Source organism: Macaca thibetana, chromosome 14 (genome assembly GCF_024542745.1).
Source record: "Macaca thibetana thibetana isolate TM-01 chromosome 14, ASM2454274v1, whole genome shotgun sequence".
Taxonomy (NCBI): Eukaryota; Metazoa; Chordata; class Mammalia; order Primates; family Cercopithecidae; genus Macaca; species Macaca thibetana.
The window spans coordinates 62,832,442-62,855,293 of record NC_065591.1 but is presented as its reverse complement, the minus strand read 5'-3'; the positions used below and the strand labels follow the sequence as shown (position 1 = coordinate 62,855,293).

The window sequence follows — 22,852 nt, the reverse complement described above, 5'->3', positions numbered from 1 at the left end:
CCAACTCGCTTACTATCAGTGTGGTCTAGAGCAAGTCGCTTAACTGCCCTGTGCCTCAGTTTCCTCCTCTGTACAATGGGGATAAAGATAATGGCAAGTACTTGTGTAGCACTTGTAAGGGCTTTCTTTTAAGGATTTTACATCTATTACTCATAGGATCCTCAGATTCTATGTCTTTTTTCCTCAGGTGGCCATAATACCTGGGTAGTTTTAAGGAATAAATTCATTAATATACGGAAGGTACTTAGAACAGTGCTTGGCACATAGGCAATGCTCAGTAAATGTTAGTTATTCTTATTTAGCACCACGGAGTGGAGTCCCAGGAGGCTACGGACAGAATTCCTAAAAATAATGAAGACGATTATGATAACACTAGCAACAATAAACATACCCTCATAGTTTTACAGCACTTTTTAGGGTACAAAGACTTCCACAGCTATTGTTTCATCTGAGACTGAGGAGACAAGTGTGTCTAAAAGTGTACACAGAGAACACTTTTTATAAAGACATTCTTATTAGATCCTGTGGGATGTCTTTTTAAAAAGTGTTCTCTGTTCAAATAAGTTTGGAAAACACTGAATCAAACCAAGTTAAATAGTTTTCTTCTCGGAGAGACTCAAACTCACTAAACTCAGTTGTCAGACCCCACAAAAGCAGAGGGAAGTACAACATGCAGTGTTTCCCCAAATTATTTGGCCATGGAATCCCTTGTTCTGAGGAGTTGTGACTCCTGGAAGACACTTCCTCAAACACAGGGGTAGGCCGGGCGTGGTGGCTCATGCCTGTAATCCTAGTGCTTTGGGGGGCTAAGGTGGGAGGATCACTTGAGGCCAGGACTTTGAGACCAGCCTGGGCAACACAGAGAGACCCTGTCTGTACCAGAAATAATTTAAAAAGAGAAAACACTGGGGTAAAGAGCTTTGGCTTTGTCACTGGCTGTGTGCCTTCAGGTCAAGTCATATGAACCTAGGCCTCAGTTTTCCCATACATAAAATGGGAATAAAAGTACACTCATGATGGGGCCATCACAGTGTTATAAGAACTAAATGAGGTCACTGGAGTAATGTACACAGCCTAATTCCTGGCAAATGGACAATAAACGTTAGATTATTATCGCCACGACACCCCTATGAAATAACACTATTATTCTCCCCACCCGGATGGGGAGCTCAGTGGGTAGCTCCGGGGCCCTTCACTTTAGTGTGTCAGTGGAGCACCCTCACATCCCAGGCTGGACGCCAGGGGGCGACTGGCTCTTTCCCTCCCCTCCCCATTCCCTTTTAGATGGATGAGGCCTCCGTTCACTGAAGGCCCCAGGCAGGAGGCGGCCACACCCGGGTTTTTGGAGGGGCGGGGAAGGGCGCGTTTGGGGAGGGCACTGGGAATGGGCTGGGCTGACGCCCCTCTGTGCCCAGCCCGGTCCTCTATGGCGACTTCGCCGCGGGGCAGTGCGGGGAGGCACCCCGTGTACAGCTCGTGGGGGCCTCCGCTGACAGGCTGGCAGGGACCGGGAGAAGGGCGGCGGCGGAGCAGGCAGCGGGCTGGTGTGGGGCCTGGGGCACGGCCGAGCCTGCGCTGCGGCGGCGGCGGCGGCGGCGGCGGCGGCGGCGGCGGCAGCGCGACAGGTTGCCATGGCCCGGCTGCCGCAGCTGCCCTCCTTAGGGTCTCGTTAGCTCTGTTCGATCAGCCACCGCCGACTTGGCCCCAGGGACTCCGGCGACCTAGCAAACAGCCGCCGCGCGCTGACGAGGCCCGGGGGAAGAGGGGGGGCAGACCGGATGGCGCAAGAGAGTGCCAGGCCGCGGGGACTTGCCGCAGAGACCGAGGACGCCCCAGCCAGGTGCGCCGCCCATCCGCGGCCTCGCGGGGGCGCCCGAGTCCACGGAATGAGCCCAGCGGGGGCAGCCTGCAGTAGTCGAGCGCTGCAGCGCCACTCTGACCGTCGCTCGCTGATCTCACCGCCCGGGCCTGAGCTGGGGCTGGGGTGGGTGCCATCAAGGAAAGCACAGTTGATCTGCAAGTTAGTGGGCGGGGAGTCAGTAGGGAGGGACCGCGGGGCCGCGCTGGTCCTGATTCTTCCTCACTCAGCTATTTTAATAGCAACGAAATATTGAAGGAGTGCTCTGAGGCTGATACAGCTATAGGAAAAGGTCTTGGGCCTTCAGATTTTTGAATGCTTCGTATTTTTCAACTTTATTATCTGGCAACAGTCTTTAAAACTCAATGACCAATTCCAGTTCTAGCCTTAAACCCAGTTAATCCTTGACTATGAAAGCACCATCCTAAAGTCTACTTTCACTTGTTAGCTGCGTCTGTGGAAGTAGCCGAGGGTCTCAGGTAGTGCAGTAGCTCTCTGAATAGCCTCTCTTTCCTGAGAAAGGGAGCCTCAGCTGCTGTGCGGACCAGGCCTGGTGGGAGCGTGCGCTCACTGCTTAATAGAGCGGGGCTGTGCTTGTGAGGTCCCTTTGGCCTAAACTGTCCAGGATCTGCTGCCTGCTTTTCCTTTTTGTTGTATCGTTATTGCCTTAGCCCAGAAAGCTATGATGCTACCTGCCTGCAAATAGCTCATCTTTACTGAATACCCGAGTCCTCACCCCTTTTATACTGTGCTGCCTCTGGACTGTGATGCCTGATGCTTGTGTGGTCAGACTGCATTGGCAAGAGATCTCTTCCTTGTCTTATAAGGGCACTAATCCCATCATGAAGGTCCCACCCTCTTGACCCAGTCTGAACCTAATTACCTCCCAAAGGCCCCACCTTGTAATACTACATTGGGGATTCTGGCTTCGGCATAGGAATTTTGGGGGCACAGAAACTTTTAATCCACAAAAGATGGATTCCTGACAATAGTAACCACTCCCCATCAACCCCTGAGTGCTCATAGTCAGGGTCACGTTAGACTGGAGTGGTATAGAGAAGACTTCACCACTGTTTAGAAAAAGGCAAGAAAACTTAGCTAAAAGGGAAGTTTCTGGTCCCAAGTTTCTGGTACCTCCCTGACTCTTTAAAATGCTGTATTTTATAAAGTGTTTTCTATTTCCCTTCCAGATGTGCAGGCCAACCTCAAGGTGTGGGTTGCTTGGATTACAAAGGAACTTGAATTCTTTCATGTTTTTGTTTAAAGTATCATTAACATCATCTGAAGCCAAGATTGGCTGCTTTTGAGGACCTCTTCTGAACCCTGTACTAGGATGATAACTCTGAAAGAGACTGTTCTTAGGAAAGTCTGGTTTTGGGACCTTGCTAGCCATTTTGGAATTAGGGAATGGGGTGTATTCGTATGAGCAGCAGCACTTTTGTGGCTGTCAGGCAGAGATTGTCCTTTCTTTTTTCCTTTATAAGTCACCCAGCCCAAATTGTTAGCAGGCAGATATTTTTATAGGGGGAGTGGGAGGCAGTTCCCAAGTCCCCTGTCCCTCTCTGCACCTAGTCTACCCTCTAAGATTGCAACCATCATTGTATCTTCTTATACATTACAATGCAGTAAACTTGGGCACATTGAGCGCCAATCATGGCCGCTGTGTTCCTGAAGGTACAGAGGTGGCACTGGGGCCAGGTTGCTGTCTGGAAAATGTCAGCCACTTTGGTGGAACTGCCCTTCCAACACCACCTCCCCCGCTGCCCCCCCACAAAAAAAACCAAGACAAATAGAGCAAACAAAACCACTTCTCCACGTAGACAGACTTGCAGGTCTGCTCGTGGTGACCCTCTCTTTAGCCTACATTGTTTCCAAGGCCTTCAGCTGGCCTATTGCATGCTAAGGGCCCACACCTTGGCAGGAGCTGAAAAGAGAGGCTTTTCTCTTGCTCAGGGGAGGAGGGTGCGTCCTGGGTTTGCAGAGGTAGGCTTCTTGTCTATCCTGCTGAAGAAAACAAACTAGACAGGAGTCAGATGTGGGCTGTACCTTCTTGCTCAGTCTCCAATTCACCGTGGCCTTGGGAGGATCAGTTCTCCATCCTTATTAGTATCTTGGGTGGAATAATCCTTAGGGAATCTTTCAAGTATTGAGTGCCCCTACACCCCCACCACCTTCTGCAACCAGGCCTAGGTGAGGCAGGAAGGAAGAAAAGAAAGTCTAGGTACAGAGTGTGTAGTATGCCTCACACTACAGCCTGCAGGAAGGCCTTGGATAAGAAAGGCTGAGTGATATACCAGGGGGTAGGACAGAACAGAGTGGGGTTTGGGTGGGAAGATGACCTGATTCAGGTTCTCTCAAGGCTTTACAGAGGTGGGAGCAGGGCCATGGGTGGGTTGGCTACAGTGTCCCTGCCAAAAGGGAATACTTGTTGCAACAAACTCAGCTCTTGTGGCAAGGCTCATATGAACTTGTGGCCATGAAAGTGTAAGTAGGGGCCGGGCGCGGTGGCTCACGCCTGTAATCCCTGCACTTTGGGAGGCCGAGATGGGCGGATCACGAGGTCAGGAGATCGAGACCATCCTGGCTAACACGGTGAAACCCCGTCTCTACTAAAATACAAAAAAAAAAAAATTAGCCGGGCGCGGTGGCGGGCGCCTGTAGTCCCAGCTACTCGGGAGGCTGAGGCAGGAGAATGGCGCGAACCCGGGAGGCGGAGCTTGCAGTGAGCCGAGATGGTGCCACAGCCTGGGCGACGGAGTGAAGACTCCGCCTCAAAAAAAAAAAAAAAAAAAAAGAAAGTGTAAGTAGGGTAGAAATACGAAGAAGGGACAGGCACTTGGTCATGGCCAAGGCTGGAGTGTCGTTAATGTGTGGCGGTTGAGGAAGCCGGCCACAGGATGGTTGGATGGCTCATTCTACAATCCTGTGCCCTGGGAGCCCCTCACGTGGGAGACAGGTGGTAGATGTCAGGAAGAGCTCCAGGTGGGAAGGGCAGGCTTGATAGACTATGTGTCAGGTAGAGCAGGGCCAGTTACTAAAATACTGAAACACTAGGTGTCATTTGGAAATGGCTGAGGCCCCAGGCTCCCTGAGGCCCCCAGCCACCTTGGCCCTGGAACCCTGCTGGTGCTCACTGGCCCATACACTGTCTGCCCAGTGTATTCCCTGGGCTCTGACCCTGGTCCCTATGTGTCCTCTTGACCAGGGTGTGCACCTGGACCTCGGTGGGAACTCACTTTCCCAGGGACAGTGCTGGAATCCCCATATACACTTCTGGCCCAAGGCTGTGTCTGCTGGACGGTGCCTCCCAGCATCACTGTCCCGTGGTGGCTTGTGGGAACCCTGCCTGCACTGTGAATGATATTAGTTGTTATGCATGTTGACAATCACCCCTGTAAAGGAAGGGGACAGTAGCGTGAAGATTTCTGCTCTGGGCGCCTCTTCACAGTGGGGACAGAGGGCAAAATCTGGCAGGCCTGCAGTCTTCCTCAGCTATAGTGAAGAGGGTTGTGAGTGCCAAATCCAGCCCATAGGAGATCCCAGAGGAGACTCTGGCGACCCCTATGCCAGAGGGCAGGCCCATGAGTACAGTTTCTTACCCTCCTTCCTTCACCAGACTTGGCACAGCTGCCCGCCTCACTCCTGGGAGCCGAGTCCTATTGGGAGCTCGCTCCTGCCAAGGCTGGGATCCAGTTCCCCCTCTCCCCTCTGTGGGCACTTGGCAGGCTGAAGTCCCTGCTTCCCTCTGCCAGTTCCTGCCAAAGCTAATCTCCCTGCGGCCTGTTCCTGGCAGTGGCTGCACGTGGATGTCTGTGCCAGGCAGGCCTGCTTCCAGCGCTGGCATGGACCCCATTTCCCAAGAATCCTTTTTGGGTGGCACAATCCCGGGCAGAATTCTCCTGGGAGGTTCCTGAGTGCCTCCCTTGCCGGTTCGGCACCTGATCATGCTCCCGGATTCCCCGGAACTCCTCCGGTGTCTGCAGGGTGCTTTTCAGCTCACAAAGCACTTTCATATTTTATCTCATTGGATGCTCAGCAGCCCCTCAAACAGCAAGTGGTGCCCTTGAGCCTGCAGGGCCCTGGAGTGGGCAGATTTCCTGAACCATGTGCTCTGACTCTGCCTTTGGGCCAGTGGAGAGGCCTTTGTGAGTCTTCAGGTTCTCAGTGGGGCAGGTGGCAGTTCAGTAGGAGGTGGCCTCGGGACTCCTCTTCTGGGGAAGCTGTCAGAGAGGTGTCATGAGACTATGTAGCCTCTTGTGGCCCCTGGTCCCCTGATCAAAAACCAGTAGGAAAAGTCTCTTAGAAGAGAAACAGCTTTCGGGTTAATCTGCAGGGGCAGTGAGAAAGGGTTGGGGAGGTTGGGGCCCCAGCACAGCTGGGCCACGTGGATGCGATCTTGGCTTAGAGTGGGCACAGGAAGCTATGTGATGAAGGGGAGGCCCCTAGGGAGGAATCTGGGTACAGGGGATGGGGCTGGAATCAGCTACCTGGTCCGTAAGTTGTGTTGTTAAATTTGGAGAAAAACTGTTTTCCAAAAATGGAGGCAAATTGAAGTTTGTAAGAGCTAGTGAACAAGCCATGCCTTCTTGGTGGTTTGGTGCAAGCCATTTTCCATGCAGGCCATTTCATCAAGACTCAGTGGTAATTTGGGATCACCTTGGCTCTCCCAGCTTGGCTGCCTGTTGCTGTCAGTGGGTCTGGGGAGCTTCAGGGCTGCGGAGGGCTTGGTGGTGTGGGAGTCCTTCACCTGAGGGCTGGTGTGTCCTTTGGGGGTCTGGAGCATACTTCCGGGAGACAACCTCTCTTCCTCCTGTCACCTCTGCTCCTCCCTCAGCCTCCCTGTGTTCCTTTAAGCAGGGGGCGTGGGAATCATTTCTTCTGAAGCTACTGATGTTCTCAATTTGAGAGAGGGGAATAACATGGTGTGGCCTGAAGTTAGTAGCCCAGAGGCTGAGGGCTGTGGCTCTGGCAGGTGCTGGTGTCCAGGGTTCGAGGAAGACTCCAATGCCCAGAGGACTCTCATGAGGTGACTGGGAGCAGATTGTAGTGGGGGTGACAGCTCAGAGAGGAAGACGGGATTGTCAGGACGCAGTTCTTTGCTGGAAGAGACTTCCCTTCCATGGGGTGGTGAGTCCAAGTGAGACCTTGGTTCCTTTCCCTGGGCAGAATCCTCCCTTCCATTGAGATTATCCTAAAGGTTCACCCCACTGACTCCTAGCGTCCTTTTTCATGGCAAGGAAGTCTGATTGGCCTTTGGCTTGGCTGACCTGAGTCACTTCTTCCAGAGCTGTCCTCATGCTGCAGCCACTGCTCTCCCACAGCAGCTGTGGGACATCCTTCAGCTACAGGTCCTCCCATTCCCCTCGTCTTCCCCGTCTGTGTGCGTGCACACTTCTGTGTGTGCAGGTTTGAGGTAGGCTTGGTCTGCGACTGCGGGGGCCACGGGCAGTTGAATTCAGTCTGGTCGTGCCACAGAATTATTTACACTGAAAGCCTAAAACCCTCTAGCGAAAGGTTAGATCTTTAAGTCAGACTTGTTTGGCAGGTCAGTGAGATGACAGGGAGGTTTGAGACCTGAATTGGGGGATGGGGTACAAAGGAGTTGTGGCTGTTTTTGGATCTAAGGCCTCTGTAGGGAGGTGAGATCCAGACCGGGTAGAGGCTGGTGATTCTTCTCAAGCCAAGTCTGTGCCAGGCCCTATTGTGGCTGTGGAGGAGCATAATTAAAACTCTGTGCTTTCCAGGACTTGAAGTCTGTGCACTGCCCTTACTATGATACTCAAACAAAGGAATGAAAGTTCCTCTCCCAGGCCCATGATTCAGAGGGCTCTTAGGGGTATGTGTGTAGGAGGCAGTTTGCTGCTCATGCAGACATTTGGAGAAACTCTGGTTCCACCTCTTCACCCCCACACCGGCATCCAGGAAGACATATGGGCAGACTGGTGCGGGCCAGCAGGTGCGGGGATGCTTCTTTGCTGTGAGCTTCTGCCAGGTGTTAGGGAAATCACTGTGTCCAGCTGCCCCAGAGCTGGGAGTCCTTTAGATTTACCAGAACTTTCTGACTACAAAGACTTCCTGCTTATTGTTTTGATTCTTAGGATTATAATATTATTTTTGCTTTCAATGCTCACACCCCTAGTCTGAATCTGGGGCTGCTTCTCACCACTGCCAGCCTCGAGGCAGAGAAGGCAGGCTCCTCTCCCATTTGTGCTCCCTCTAAATGGTTGCATAGGTACTCGCTTGCAGAAGCATTACTACCAATAGTGGAAAAATGAGATGGGGTGGGCAATTTACTTTTATTTTTATTTTATTTGAGACAGGGTCTTACTCTGTCACCCACACCCATGCTGGAGTGCATTGGTGTGATCACAGCTCCTGGGCTCAAGTGATCCCCTTGCCTCAGGCAATTTTAAAAAAATGTCACATTTGATTGGCCAGGAACCTCCCCTCCGACCCCCACAACGACCTACCCAGCATTTACTCCTGAGCCTGAGGACGCTTCCGGCATACCAGCCCCTCTGCTGTCCTGAAAACCTCACCTCCTGGAAGCTGGATCCTCCCTGATTCAGGGCCCAGCACAACATGGGAAAAATGGAACAGCGCGGCCCACTGTATTTGGAGGCCTCCCTCCTCTGTTTTATTCTGGGCCCCTTGAGCAGGACTTACCTCAGAGCCAGTCTTCCTTGGCTGACTCAAAGGGACAAACTCTTGGGTCAGTCCTGAGGACAAGGAATAGTGGGTGGGGTGAGGGAGGGGCTGGCAACAACTGGAGTGTGTCTGGCCACAAGCTAGACCGTGGCTGCAGCTGACGGCCATCCTCAAGCTGGTGCCAAAGCTGCCCTTCTGCCCAGGTTTCCAGAGATTCTCTAGCTAGTTCTCTTCTCTATTCTTTGGAAGATTTACTGCCTTATTCCACTCCTTTAGTGGTTATCCTACAATTTCCCACATTTTTCTTTGACTTAAATAAGTAAAATCTTTACTCCTTTTCCTGAACCATTCAAGGAACTTGGGTTATTTTAACTTTACTTTCCTCCTGCCGTACATGATTTTCTTCTAAAAACTTAATTTTATTTACAATTTCAGAGTTATAGAAAATTTGTAAGAGTTGGTATACAGTATTTCTATATATCCCCTCTGAAGTTCCATATATATTAATATTTAACTACATATACCTTATAATTCCTTCCCTCCACCAGCATCATTTTTTTCTGAACTATTTGAGACTGATCTACATATATGTGCTGTGTTACCCCTAAATATATTCTTGTGTATTTCCTAAGAAATAAAAATATTCTCTTATAAAATTATCACACAATTAATCTAAAGCAGGTAATTAAGAAGATACAATGCTATAATCTAATTTACAAACCTTATTCAAATTTCACCAAATGTCTTAGTTATGTCTTTATAACCAGAGAAGGAAAAAATACATATTTTTCTTGTCCAGGATTTAATCTAGAATCACATGTTACATTTAGTCATTTCTAGTCTTCTTTAAGCCAGTTTTTCTTGGTCTTTCTTTCACTTTTCTTTTTTGAGGGGTACAGGGCAATTATTTTGTAGAATGAACTTATTTGGGTTTGTCTGATGTTTCCTCATGATTAGATTCCAGTTATGTATTTTTGGCAGAAATGCCACAGAGGTGATATTGTGTCCTTCTCAGTGCATCGTTATCAGGAGGCACATGATGTTGATTTGTCTCACTCCTGGAGGTAATAACTTTGGTCACTTGGATAAGGTGGTGTCTGCCAGGCTTTGTCTGCCATTGCAAAGTTAATATTTTCACTTGGTAATTAAACTTGCAGAAATACTTTGAGATGATATAAATATTCTGTTTCTCATCAGACTTTACCCACTAAATTTTAGCATCCTTTGATGATTAGTGTTTGAGGTATAATGGTTGTAAAATGGTGAATTTTCGGCTTCCATTATTTCTCCTACATTTATTAGTTGTTACTCTACTGTAAGGAAGAAGAGTTTTCCTCCCTCCCTCCCAATCCATTCATCCATCCATCCATCCATCCATCCATCCATCCATCCATCCATTCATCCATCCCTCCATCCATCCCTCCATCCATCCATCCATCCATCCATCCATCCATCCATCCATCCATCCATCCATCCATCCCTCCATCCATCCCTCCATCCATCCATCCATCCATCCATCCATCCATCCATCCATCCATCCATCCATTCATCCATCCATCCATCCATTTATCCATCTACCCACCCACCCATCTTCCATTCAGTCAGTCTGGATTCATAGATATTTATTTTATTTAATGAGTTATGCTTTGTTACTAGCATTAGTGATTTTGATGATCAAAATTAGTCCCAGATTAGTCCTGTGAGAGCTCCTCCAAGTTGATTCCTGTGTCTTTTTGACATACTGCTATCACTCTTTGAGCATTTCCTTACTTTCTGTTACTACAAGATATTCTAGACTCATCTTGTACTTTCCTAGCTCAAACCCTGTAATCTGTTATTTTTCTAAGAAACCATGATTCCTTTTAGCAGAGAATTGTGTATAAAAACAAACCAAGACCTGGAATAGGTCTGTTCATTGCCACAGTGTTGTTATTTCTAGGCCCTGTCATACATACACATGTGGATGTAGTATATGTATTATGTAAATAAACACACACACACACAGACACACACACATATCCATTCTTCTGTCTACCTACCTACTTACCTACCTATCTTTCTTAAAAACCATGAGTTCATACTGATACTGCCAATTCCAATCCAACGCTCTAGGGTTCATTTTAACCTTCTCCCTTTCCATATATCTAATTTCCTTCTCCAACAGTGAAAAACCTGGTTTCAGTTACCCACAGTATATTCACTTATTTGCTTGATTCTAGAATATACAGAATGTAGTTTCAGAATTGTTAACCCATGCTGGTGTGGCAAACAAATCTGCTAAACAGAGTTCGATATGTGCTGCAGTCTTTTTGCCCTAGCCTGAGAATACAGAGGCAAAGTACTGGTTCAAAACTTCCATTATCACCCCCTACCCACACCGTGTTTTGTCATTCACTTAACCTACAGTTCGGTTCATTTGCTTCCGTATGTATTCAATGCTAGAGTTTCCTCTTTTTATCCTTGTTGATTGTATTTACTAAAAAAACTGAGTACATGAAACATCAACATGGTTCTAAAAGTCAGAACAGATCTGTACAAAAACATGAACTCAGAGAAGTGTCACTCCCCTCCATCATCTCTACCCTGCTCCCACCATCTTATTCTTTTCACTCATTAGGCTAAAAAAAGACATCAGAGAAAAATATATCCTAATATGTTGAGTTTATTTGGGAGTAAACAAAAAGGATTATAATCTGGGAAGCACAGCTATAGCAAGCCATAGGTACAGGTACATCAAGCCAAAGGTTAAAGGGAAATTTTTACTGGCAAGGAGAAGTTATGTAAGCTGCTTGAAGACAGAGTTCATTTGTTCTGGAGGCTCAAAGCTAGAATTAGCATGAGTTCATTGGTGGAGATGCCGTTGCTAGGCAAGTGTTCTTTTGAGAGCATCTTATCAGAATTGCTACAGTCCTAAAGAATGTGTAGTGATAAACCTGGTCATAGAAATATGTGCATACATGTAAAATGTAGATCATGAAAAGCATGAGATGTATAAAAGATGAAGGAATTTCTCATGGAGTTATTTTAGAAAGTCCTTGAAATAGTCCTTATCTCAGACGTGCAAGCATGAACAAGCAAAACTGTGCTCCTTTGTGTGTTCCTGGCTCCAGTTTGCTTGGGTCTGACAAATGTGACTTTATCTTGCTATCTGCAACTTTAGTCACTCCATTTCCACCCACACCTGTATGGAACCAGATTCGTTAATTTCTGGGTTTCCTTTCCTAAGTTTCTTTTTGTATAGTTGTGCAGACAAATATATATTTTCTTATTCCTCCTTCTTTCTTGCACAAAATGTGGCATACCATAAACACTTCCTCACACTTTGCTTTTTAAATTTAACAGCATATCTTGGAAGCCATTCTATATCAGTTTATAGATGTCATCCTCATTCATTTTTATAGCTGCAGACTATCCCATTTAATGATGTACCATAGTTCATTCAACCATTTTCCTATGTAAAGTCATTTTGGTTGTTTCTAGTATTTTTCAATTATAAATACTGCTACCATGAAAATCCTTAAACATGTGTGTTTTTGTATATATTTGAATATGTATTACCAGGATAAATTACAGTAAGGAGGAAAAGCCTATGCCATTTTGTTAGATATTGTCAAATTCTCCCCCATTAGGGTCATACTAATTTCCATTCCCATCAGAAATGCTTCAGTGTCTATTTTCTTCAAGTCTTGCTAACAGAATGTGTTAGTGTATGTCTACATTTTTGCCAATCTGCTAGGTGAGAGATAATATGTCAGTGTTATTTTAATTTGCATTTCTCTTATTATAGTCTGAGGCTGAATGTTTTTTCACATGTTTAAGGGACATTTTAATTCTTTTTTTCAGTCAATGGTCTATTTATGTCTTTGATCATTTGGCCATTTTTCTATCAGGTTTTTGACACTTTCTTCCATCAAGTTAAAAAAGTTATTTATACATTAGAGATATTACACATATATCTGTGTTATATATTACTGATCTTTTCTCTCAGTGTGTAATTTATTTTGGGATTTTTTTTTTTTTTTTTCCCCGACAGAGTCTCATTCTGTCATCTAGGCTGGAGGGCAGTGGAGCAGTCTTGGCTCACTGCAACCTCCCTCTCCCAGGTTCAAGCCATTCTCCTGCCTCAGCCTCCCGAGTAGCTGGGCACCACCACGCCCGGCTAATTTTTGTGTTTTTAGTAGAGATGGGGTTTCACCATGTTGGCCAGGCTGGTCTCAAACTCCTGACCTCAAGTGATCTGCTCGCCTCGACCTCCCAAAGTGCTGGGATTACAGGCATGAGCCACCACGCCTGGCTGGGATTTTTCTTGTTTTTTTTTTGAATAAAATAATTTTATTTTTATATAATAAAATTTATCAGTCTCTTATTGTTTTCGATGAGTTCACTTCCATTAAATCCAGAAAAATTATATATGTGAAATTATATATGTGAACTTAATGTGAGTTTTAATAACCTACTTTTCAATTTTTCAGTATTTTAAATATTTCTTTAATGTTCTGGAAAAAATAGCCACTAGCAAATACAGGAATACATGTACACAGGGGCACACATTTTTCCTTTTCTCTCTGTCTCCAGTATGGGTCAGTGCAGCACTGAGCAGAGGCCTATGGCCCATCTCAGTCTTTCATTAGAGCCAGTAGCCAAAACATATCTGTCCAAGAGCTATGACAGCAGCAGCAAAGTTTGTGGAAGCCTCAAACAACTTAGTTCTAGAGTTTCCACCAAACTTAATGGTTCGCCATAGTGTACACCGTTTCACTGAGAGAAAACAGTCAGTACTTCTTGGTTATCCACCTCCTTAAGAGTTACAATAACGATAGCAAGCTATGGGAAAACTTCAACTTAATAGATTTAGTTCTGAGGCGTCCGCTAAACTTAGTGGTTCCCTATGCTCTACAGACTCTTATATTCACAGAATATCCTCACCACTTTTTGCTAGTTGTCTACCCTCTGTGACATATCATTGCCTCCCCCTTCACATACCACTGTCCAGTGTGGCAATATTCTACTCACAGCCACCTCCTTCTTTTACTTAAAAGAGGAGAACCCCATAATTGCTTTACCTCTGTTAAGGAACTACCATGCTCTTCAGATCTTTTTTTATTTTTATGTTTTAACTTTTTTAACATTTCGATAGTTTTTTGGGGAACAGGTGATTTTTGGTTACGTGGATAAGTTCTTCAGTGATAATTACTGAGATATACCCATTACCTGAGCAGTGTACACTGTACCTAATGTGTAGTCTTTTATCCCTCAACCCCTTCTCAACATCCCCCCTCGTCTTCACAGTCCCTTATATCATTCTTATACTTTTACGTTCTTGTAGCTTAGCTCTCACTTATAAATGAGAACTACAATATTTGGTTTTTCCATTCCCGAGTTTCTTCACTTAGAATAATGGTCTTCAACTCCACCCAAGTTGCTGCGAATGCTATTATTTTGTTCCTTTTCATGGCTAAGTAGTATTTCATGGTGTGTATCACATTTTCTTTATTTGTTTTTTGGTTGATGGACATTTAGGCTGGCCCCATATTTTTGCAGTTTTTGCAAATTGTGTTGCTATAAACGTATGTGCAAGTGTCTTTTTCATATAATGACTTCTTTTCCTCTGGGTAGATACTCAGTAGTGGGATTGCTGGATCAAATTGTAGTTCTACTGTTAGCTCTTTAAGGAATTTCCACACTATTTTCCATAGTGGCTGTACTAGTTTACATTCCCACCAGCAGTGTAGAAGTGTTCCCTGTTCACTGCATCCACGCCAACATCTACTGTTTTTTGATTATGGCCATTCTTGCAGGAGTAAGGGGGTATCTCATTGTTGTTTTAATTTCCATTTCCCTAATGATTAGTGATGTTGAGCATTTTTTCATTTGTTTGTTGGCCATTTGTGTATCTTCTTTTGAGAATTGTCTATTCATGTCTTCTGCCCACTTTTTGATAGGATTATTATTTTTTTCTCGCTGATTTGCTTGAATTCCTTGTAGATTCCAGGTATTAGTCCTTTGTCTCATGCATGGTTTGCAAATATTTTCTCCCATCCTGTGGGTTGTCTGTTTACTCTGCTGATTATTTCTTTTGCTGTGCTGAAGTTTTTTAGTTTAATTAGGTCCCATCTATTTTTGCCTTTATTGCATTTGCTTTTGGGTTCTTGGTCATGAACTCTTTGCTTAAGCCAATGTTTAGAATAATTTTACTGATGTTTTCTTTTAGAATTTTTATGGTTTCAAGTCTTAGATTTAAGTCTTTGATCCATCTTGAGTTGATTTTTGTATAAGGTGAGAGATGAGGATACAGTTTCTTTCTTCTACATGGTGTTCTTTCCCCACTTTATGTTTTTGTTTGCTTTGTCAAGGATCAGTTGGCTTTAAGTATTGGGTTTATTTCTGCGTTTTCTATTCTGTTGCATTGTCTACGTGCCTATTTTTATTCCAGTGTCATGCTGTCTTGGTAACTATAGCTTTATAGTAGAGTTTGAAGTTGGGTAATATGCCTGCAGATTTATTCTTTTTGTTTAGTCTTGCTTTCGCTATGCGGGATCTTTTTTGGTCCATATGAATTTTAGGATTATTTTTCTAGTTCTGTGAAGAATGGTGATGGTACTTTGATGGGAATTGCATTGAATCTGTAGATTGCTTTCAGCAGTATGGTCATTTTCACTATATTGATTCCACCCACCCATGATCTTGGGATGTGTTTCCGTTTGTTTGTGTTGTCAATAATTTTCTTTCAGCAGTGTTTTGTAGTTTTCCTTTTAGAGATCTTTCACCTCCTTGGTTAGGTATATTCCTGAAGTATTTTATTTTTTGGATACCCTTCATTTAATTGTTTATAGATGGTTCATACCTAAAAAGAAAAACTAAAAGTTGCGAATTATGTTATGCTATCACAGACTTGAATTTACCTTTAAACTTCTCAAAGAAACAAAATCTGTTCAGAAGGCTAAATTGCCTTCGTCCAGACATGCCAGCCAACAAAAGGTAAAAAACAAATACTTGTCCTGATGGTGGGTATGATTTTGGGTTGGCCCATGATTTTGAAATGCTTTAAAAACAAGGAGATTTTCTGACTGTTACAGGAATCCTTATAAAATGGACAGCAAATTAAGGAACCCTGAGAAGTTTTCCATTACCTAAAGAAATGGCCATGATAAATGTAGAATTTAGCAAAAGTGCTTCATGATATTACCCATAATACAAGAGATAAGTCTGCCATGATTTTTATTTATTTTTTATTTTTTAACTTGTATTTTAAGTTCAGGGGTACATGTGCAGGTTTGTCATGTAGGTGAACTCATGTCACGGGGGGTTGTTGTACAGATTATTTTGTCACCCAGGTATTAAGCCTAGTATCCATTGGTTACTTTTTCTGATCCTCACCCTCCTCCCACCCTTCACTTTCTGGTAGGCTCCAGTGTCTATTGTTCCCCTCTCTGTGTCCATGTGTTCTTATAATTTAGCTCCCATTTACAAGTGAGAACATGTGGTATTTGGTTTTCTGTTCCTGTGTTAGTTTGCTAAGGATAATGGCCTTCAGCTCCATCCATGTTCCTGCAAAGGACATGACCTTGTTCTTTTTTATTTGCCATGGTATTGAACCAACATTGGTAGTGGTAATTTTAGGAGGTTTCATTGACATTTCCAAAATATGTCAACCTGACAATGACACAATCCTGGCAAGATTTTAAGGATAGGTCATGGACAGGAACCGAAGTCTCACCGCCCCTGTGAACATCTCCAAATGTGCTATGAGTGCATTCTGGTTATTGTTGTTTATTCTCAGGGTTAATTGATGTTTTACCTTACTGGAGAGTAGTGGCTGTAGTGGTAGGAGCAAATTTGCTTAATTTTGTTGTATTTCTGACCTGGAGAATCCCAACTTATTTTGTAGTTAAGAGGAACACACATGTCACTGGTACTGTTACTCAGAATCTCTACTGATCTTTATCATCCACAAACTTCAGGGAAAAGACAGGACTAAAATTATAAAAGTATAATTATCAAAGCTCTCAAAACCCTCGAACTCCTAAGGCTTGAGGAGTGCTATTGGTGTTGATGGAAGTAAGACCAGTTTTCAGGACCAACAGGTGGCCACCTTTGGAATTCATAACAGGCTGCCTCACTACTTGCAATTCTAGATTCTACACTATGAGTACAAGCTGATATGACTCATTGCTGAAGGGTCCTCACAGCCACTCCAGCTTTATCACCAACAGGTAAACACTGCGTTTCTACAACAGCCACCTGTGCAGGCCCTGCATGCTCTGTAACTTGGGGATTTGGTCTTCTGAAAAGGGCACCAGAGAAAAACTGCTCTTAAGCCCCTGTTCACTGACACAGCAGTAGAACTCCAAGGTGTTGATCCTTGGATTCATGTTTTTCAACTTCAGAGACACACATCACTCCTTCCTGACCACTGGGCATCCATCCCACCAGGAGCTCCTAAGCCAAGAGATGTTAGAATCCTCCACAAGTGCTCACTGCAGAGGTTGGTAGCTTCTGCTCAAGATGACAGAACAAGATTAACTTTTGTATCCTTCAGCACCTTTTTTATTTTCCATTATCACACTTTGATACCCTCTAAAACATGAAAACACCCTCTAGAATGCTTATCTGATCAACTTGATCTTTGTCTTATTAATTTTGACCTCTGTCGTCTCCTTCTACCACTTAAGAAAAAAACAAAACTCCCTTGTGCATCTTTTTCAAACCACAGCTACTGCCCTGAATTTAACTAATTACTGACAAAATCTGGTATCACTTCACTTCAGACACTTCAGAAGGAAGTACAGGCCCTTTCTAGTACTTAAGTTTGCCTTACACCACAAATCCCAACCTTCAGTCCCGTAAACACTGGAGCTTGATGTCACATCAATGGAATGCTTCTGCCAATGTCATCACAATCCTTTCAGCACGACCTGGCTGTCATGAGTGAGCACTGATATGGGACTATCCTTGCTACAGCTACCACTCTGTTCTCCTCAGAGACACTCTGGCTTACTTCTCAAATACTGTCTAACACTACTCAAGAACAGCCCCCAAAAAATTCTCACTCACAGCTGTTGTGCTAAAATGAATTTTCTGTTTGCATACAATCTGTGCCCCACTAAGATGCTACCAAAGCAGACATCAGGCTTGCACTGCCTGCTGTAATATAGGAAGTAGATGTTTCCACATCAATAAATATTCCTTTCATACACTGCTAATGTATTCATGCAGCCCATTAGATAGATGTACTAAAACGAAGTTAGCCTGTTTTAAATATAATTTTCTATTTATGTGCTCTTTGAATTTATTCATTTTAAAACAGGTATGATCATTATCTTTTAATACACATTTTACAACTTGTGTGGTTATTTCTTGAGAATAAGCTGACAGATTTGGATTGATGGGTGAAATGTAAGCATATGTGTTAAAGGGTTAAAAAAAATCTGTAATGCTAAACTATTATCCAGTGAGGTTTTGTTGGTCTATAATCCCAACAACAGCCTACCATTGTCATCTTGCTCACGCCCATGCCTGCACTGGAATTAGCTAGCCTTTTCGTCTTCGCTGGAGCGGGAGGTGATCCAGCGGGAACAAATGGCGCCATTTTTCCCCTAGTTAGAAATTCCTGGGTTACTGGTAAAGGTGAACTTTCCTTCTGTCATTCAGCTGGATTCTAGACAGGAGCTGGAGTGAGGCAATTTAAAATGCTGCTTTCTGGAGAGGCCTGGAGAGACTGTTCTCTGTGCTGTAGAGGGGGCTGTTCATGAGAAGAGGGAGCCTGAAGGTGGCGTTGTCATTGTTGTTCTCTCCTGCTACCCCGTGCCTCACAGAAAGGTCCACAGTCCAGGAAGAGGGAAGGGGGTTCCTGTGTTTATGCCACTTGTAGACGGCACAATACAAACATGGCTGTGGAAAGAGAAAAAGAGGAGCTTATCATCAGACACAGTGAATAATGGGAAATAATTTCAGAGAATCAGAGAACTGTTAACTAGAAAGTGAGGCTGAGGAAGTGTCTTATGAGAAATGGACAAGGACTCGATTTACACAGTAACAAGAGGACAGAGAGAGAAACGCAGAGAACAGGCAGTGGCTGGCACAGAGGCGGCAGGGCTGAGACGAATGGAGTGAGTGTCTCCCACACAGTGAACTCTGAGCTGCACCATCCTGAGTGCAGGGGAACGCCAGAGCAAAGAGCCCCACCTCCTCAAGGAGGCAGAATCTTTCCACATTTTCTCTAAACTCTCCTTCCCTCCCAAATAAAATGGCCCTGTCTGTCCCATGGCCTCTGCCTCAACTACAGAAATATCTGTCCCCCTGGGGGTGGGGTAGGAGAGATGTGTCAATACTGGTGAATGGCTCCAGTGAGGGCAAGGAGGCCTCGCTGGGCAGGCGCGGGACTACCAGCATCCGTCTGAGCAGCCCACTCTCAGCATCCAGGATGACACAGAGGGAACACAAAAGCCTGTCCCACAGTCCTGGAGGGATGTGGGCAGGAGACTGGCCCCTGACACCAACTCAGATGCTCTGTTTCCACTTTCTCTCCAATTTCTCAGGCTGATTCCTCAGGTTCCACATTTCAAGGTATGACATAATGACAGAATCTTACTTCAGTTTATCAGGCTACAGGAGTGGTGTCCAAAGGCCTTACACAGATGCCTCACTCCATCCTCTCTGAGGAGATGATACCTTAGATTAAACTCTTCCAGAAGCGAAAGGTTCTTAAGAGTAGAGGAAAGATTCTGACAACAGGCTTCAACATTTTTCAAACTGTAAGAGAGTCGTGAAGTGGAAAATATTTTTGGACATCTCTGCCTTTGTAGAAGTCAGAAACTAACTTCACATTTAAGTTAAAATAAAAACTAAACAAAACTGTGTGTGTGTGTGTGTACTGTTTGCAAATGATTCTGGAAGGACACACTCCACGCAGGTAGAAGTGGACTCCATTGCGAAGGGGAGTGAGAGTGATGGAGGAGGACGAAGTGGGCCTTTCATGCTTTATTCTGTATACCCTTGTACCACTGGCTTAAAAAAATAAGCATGCGGGCCTGGCATGGTGGCTCACGCCTGTAATCCCAGCACTTTGGGAGGCCGAGGAGGGCAGATCACCTGAGGTCAGGAGATCCAGACCATCCTGGCTAACACGGTGAAACCCCATCTCTACTAAAAATACAAAAAATTAGCTTGGCGTGGTGGTGGGCGCCTGTAGTCCCAGCTACTCAGGAGGCTGAGGCAGGAGAATGGCGTGAACCCGGGAGGTGGAGCTTGCAGTGAGCTGAGATCACTCCAGCCTGGGAGACAGAGCAAGACTCTGTCTCAAAAAAAAAAAAAAAAAAAAAAAAAAAATGCATTTGCATGGTACCTTTGTAATGACCAGTTAATAAAGAACATGGAATATGAAAGAATTAGAAGGCCTGCCACTGAGTTGTTCAAGAAATGTAATTTCTTGTAAATGAGTATCTGTGGTGACTGAATCAGATAACTTTTATGCACCATTCATATTCTCTTGGTCTCACCCATCTCAGCACCTCTCCTCCAGCCTGTCCTACAAACCTCTTGCCTCCCATCCTGGGGTTCCCTGTTGAGGCTGTTGCTGAACTGCCCTTGATGCTTTTACGTTAGCAGCCTGTAAGTGCAGGGATTCATATCCCACTGGGTAAGCCTCTGGCTAGTGGGTGCGTTCTTTACCATTTCCCTCCATGGGTGGTCCAGAGGATGCCATTTATATGGCTCATTAGAGGCTGCATCTGTGGAATTGTGCACTTGGGGAGAGCCAGCCTGTAAGGTGGACTCCTGTTGGCTCTCTGCTTCCCTGCTTCATTCCTCTTGTCCAGCTTGCCTGCTCCCCGGGGTCTAGCTCCCTAACAAAGTAGGAGCACACGAGTCCTCTGCCTCAGACTCTGTTCTCTAGAGAGCCTAGGCTAAGACACCACCTTCGTCACTAGGTTCCCGAGTTTCTTTAGATGCTTCCGAGCCCATTTTCCTTCCTTCCTTGCCATTGCAGTAGTGAAGGGCCCTGCTTCTTGAACAGGTGAGGTGGAGTGGCAGAAGTCCTTAATTTAGTCAGAAGTCTTACATTCTAGTCACAGTTTTGTCAACTGTTAACTGTGTGATTGGCCAGAAGATTCAAATTTGAATATATCCTTTAACTTACTATAAAATGGGGATTTCCTAATGCATCTTATGGGGATGTCGTAAAAGCAGATCATGGAGAAGGAGGCACATTATAACCTGAGAATCCCTTTACAAATACACTAAAAACAACTGATCATTTGGACTTTACAAGATGCTTTAAATTCTAGCTTATTTAATTCAACCTTTAAGACTCTTCCGCTGTTTTATTTCTCTCTCTTTATTTTTGGTCTTTCTCTTTGTCTTTCTCTCCACTTTTCCCTCAATCATTTGACTTGTCTTTCTCATCCCACACAAAGTTTCAGTTAGGGCGAGGAATGAGTTCAGACTCACATTTCACTCCCAGGTGGGCAGTCATTTTTTTTTTTGAGACAGAGTCTCTCTCTGTCACCCAGGCTGCAGTGCAGTGGTGCAATCTTGGCTCACTGCAGCCTCTGCCTCCTGGGTTCAAGCGATTCTCCTGCCTCAGCATCCTGAATAGCTGGGATTACAGGTGCCTGCCACCATGCCGGGCTAAGTTTTGTATTTTTTTAGTAGAGATACCGTGTTGGCCAGGCTGGTCTGGAACTCCTGACCTCGAATGACCCTCCCACCTCGGCTTCCCAAAGTGCTGGGATTACAGGCATGAGCCACCATGCCCGGCCCTAGGTGGGCAGTCTTGATAAAACTTTTTCGTAGAGAAACTGTCCATATAGTAAAACAGGTCAAGCTGATCAGGTTTGGCTTCATGAGGACAGAAAATAGCTCCTTTCAGGCATCAGCATCCAATCCAACATACACTGGCCTACAGGAAAGAGAAACAAAGACCTGGACCATTAGCATAAATAACACATAATTCCCCAAACATGAGGCCATAAAAATGAGTTCCCTAATAAGACAGATCTCAACAATAGCTAACACTTATGCATTACACTCAAACCAAGTGCTGTTCTAAGTATTTTACATTTGTGAACTCATGTAATCCTCATAAAAACCTCATATTATTATCCCCAATTCCCACAAACAGAAACTGAGGCACCTGTCACGACCAACCCCCTTACCCTCTACATTTTTCTATTTCCATAGCTCTTATCATCTTCTAACATATGACATAATGTGCTTATTTATTGTGTTTATGGTTTATTATCTCTGTCCTTTCACCCCACTAATCAGCATCACAAAGGCAGAATCTTTGTTCAAAATGTTCACTTTGCACCGATGCCTCCCAAGTAAGTGCCTAGAGCAGTGTTTCGACTGTAGTGTGGGCTGAATTAATTTTTGTTGAATAATGAATCAATATTTATAAACGGACTAGAACAGTTACTGGTAAAAATAAAATTGTTTGTTAAACAGATACAATGTGTAATGTAAGAAATTTGTCCACGAGGCCTCAAAGCTCGGGCCTTGACCACTGTCCAAGCTCCTCAAAATCAGATGCACTGTAGAAGCAACGGTGGAGGGTTTTCTTCTCTAACTTTACATATAGATCCATGTGGCCTATTTCTGTTAGAATGAATTATCTGTTAAGGATCACTCTCAGGCCAGGCGTGGTGGCTCATGCCTGTAATCCCAGCACTTTGGGAGGCCGAGGTGGGCGGATCACTTGAGGTCAGGTGTTCGAGACCAGCCTGGCCAACACAGTGAAACCCTGTCTCTACTAAAAATACAAAATTAGCCGGGTGTGGTGGCGGGCGCTGTAATCTCAGCTACTTGGGAGGCTGAGGCAGGAGAACTGCTTGATCCTGGGAGGCGGAGCTTGCCGTGAGCTGAGATCGCACCATTGCACTCTAGCCTGGGCAAAACGAGCGAAACTCCGTCCAAGAAAAAAAAAACAACTCTTTCTCCTGAGAAGCAACATTTTTATATTTATTTTATTTTCCTAATGTTGTCATGGATACCTGGTAGCTCCGAGTTCAATATTATATATTATCATAGAAGACAATTTCCTGTTACAGAACAATTATTTCTGTGATTCCAGCCTTCCCATATGTGGTACCAGATTCGTATTTTACTTTTTTGTCCTATACATTCTATTACTTTTGGCTATTGCCTTAAACACCTTTCAGAAGTAGGATATGTTTGAATTATAACAAAAAATCACATTTCTCTCCACAAGAGATAACCTACTCCTGGTGATGTTGAACCTTTTCCTGCTGGAAAGAATGGAGTATTCAAAAGGTACAATCTGACCAGAGATAAGCACACGAGCTTTCAACACAGACTGGGGATGAAGTCCTGGCTTTGCCCCCATGA

The 22,852-nt window shown here is 44.8% G+C and overlaps 1 protein-coding gene and 1 long non-coding RNA gene across 2 annotated transcripts in view; one reads left to right on the top strand and one right to left on the bottom strand.

The window, feature by feature from the left end:
• Positions 1–22,852, bottom strand: part of RHOG (ras homolog family member G) — a 1,041,648-nt gene that overhangs the window by 331,439 nt on the left and 687,357 nt on the right. The gene's annotated exons all lie outside the window — the stretch shown is intronic.
• On the top strand, positions 1,286–17,113 carry LOC126935317 (uncharacterized). Its single transcript, XR_007719226.1, has 2 exons — positions 1,286–1,338; positions 16,720–17,113. It is a non-coding gene; the product is annotated as an uncharacterized LOC126935317 (long non-coding RNA).